Source organism: Lygodium microphyllum, chromosome 17 (genome assembly GCF_053477565.2).
Source record: "Lygodium microphyllum isolate KBCC chromosome 17, Lygodium_microphyllum_v1.1.10, whole genome shotgun sequence".
Taxonomy (NCBI): Eukaryota; Viridiplantae; Streptophyta; class Polypodiopsida; order Schizaeales; family Lygodiaceae; genus Lygodium; species Lygodium microphyllum.
The window spans coordinates 68,701,147-68,703,070 of NC_141151.1; the positions used below are offsets into that span (position 1 = coordinate 68,701,147).

At 37.3% G+C, this 1,924-nt stretch overlaps 1 non-coding gene across 1 annotated transcript; it reads left to right on the forward strand.

Annotated features, from left to right (window-relative positions):
- Positions 1 to 1,559: 1,559 nt before the first annotated feature.
- TRNAL-CAA (transfer RNA leucine (anticodon CAA)) lies at positions 1,560 to 1,643 on the forward strand. The gene has a single exon. It is a non-coding gene; the product is annotated as a tRNA-Leu (tRNA).
- The last annotated feature ends 281 nt before the right edge of the window (positions 1,644 to 1,924 follow it).

The following is a 1,924-nucleotide window of genomic DNA, read 5'->3' on the forward strand; positions in this document are numbered from 1 at the left end:
CATTTGTTCTCCAAGGGCTTTACCATTCAACTTCTAGCGTTCCACATCTATGTCACTAATTATGGTATGGTGCCTTCATTAGAAAGTGTTAGTAAACTAATTTTGATAACTATCAAAACTAACAGATGCTAAAAATAGTCATTATTAAAATAAAAAGTATTGAAATCTAGACTTTTAAATAATCTACCAAAGGTACCATGAGTTGCCAAAAGTACCATTTTCAAAAGTTGTCAAAAATAGTAATGTCCAAAAATAGTAACTCCTAAAAATAGTAATTGGTGGTTGCTTAACTAAAGAATAAAGAAAGAGTCACTACAATCTAATATAAGCAAATGTTGAAAATCTTCTAGCTCTCGGGACCACTTAACAATGACCCCTTGAGCAAGCTTCAAAAAGGGAAATAACAAGTAGGAAGACCAAGTAGTGAATCATGAGGCATACAACCAATGAAGGAAAGTCTCGCAAAGCACGTCACAACAAAATGGAAACAATAGAAGAGGAAAGGGAAGCATCAATGATATCCATAAACATCCATAAAACCCTAATGCATATTGTCGATGGTAGGGCATTCATTGCTAACACTTGCATTGTGTTGGCAAAGGAAAAAACAAACACACGCTCTATTGCATATATTGGTTAGCAAACAAAAACTAAAACTCCAAAGGTTGAAATGAGTTTTTGATAAGAATTGGACCCTTGAGAAACAACATACACTTGTAGAAACGTATTTATGCAAAACTTAACATGAGGGAGAATAACATTCATTCAAAAACAAGATAGAGTAAAATCATATTCACACAAAAATGGATGGTTTAGATTCATTGCATGTAGTCAATACATCCTATTAATTTAAAAGCCGACATGTAACACTTTTCCACACCATTGGGAACTTGGATCATGTGGTAATCAAGAGTCTTAAGCAAACCCCCAATTCATTAGCTATCTCCTACCTATCCCTCAACTTGCTCTATGAAGATTGATGTCGCATCAATGAAACGTTCTTTTGTATCACCACCACAACCTCCCCTCTACATATCCACCTTGACCACACTCTGTGCACTAGCAACATGATTGTCCTCTCACCACCACAGAAGTGAGGTTTCTCCATCATTATTACCTTCAAGTATATACTTGTCTGCCTTGACACAATGTCCTTTAATGTTTAGGCTTCACCAATATGCCATATGTAAGTTATTGAAATACACACTTTGTTTACCTAGAAATCTAGGTATGTTATACATTATGTCAATGAAAAATGATAGAAACATCTTACCAAGACATCTCACTTGACAAGCACAAATTTTTGTAACTTGTTTTGATGGGAAAGATGGCCAAAAACAAGCACAACATCTGTTAAATTGAGGCCTTATAGGGCGATGCTCCATTGCACCCACGTACACCCTTGCTTTCTAAGAAAGGAGACGAAAGGCCTTCGTGAGATTGTCTTCGTGTCTTGATGAGACTATTTCTTTGTTTCGTTAATGGGGATATATTTGCGGTTCACAATGGTTGTGTCTAGGAAGAAATCAAAAAGCAAATTTGTTGAAAGGCGTCAACAAGTCAGGATGGCCGAGTGGTCTAAGGCGCCAGACTCAAGTTCTGGTTCTCGAGAGGGAGCGTGGGTTCAAATCCCACTTCTGACACATCGATGGGGACTCTTCTGCGCTCAAACGTGAGCTATTAGTTTAGCCAAAGGAGTTTGCTTTGGATCAAAGGAAATAATGAGGCTAAGAGAAAAGATTTTGGTGTTCAGAAAGCTTTGGCCTTAGAGATCATCACCCCTAAGAGGTGATCCGTGCTCTCTTCACCTTTAAGCATGCACCACAACACATCTCATCATCCTACATTAAAGCCTTTTCTTATATTTCATGGGTCAACTACTACTTTGTAAAAGAGTTCCAAATTTGTTTGCTACAACATTACT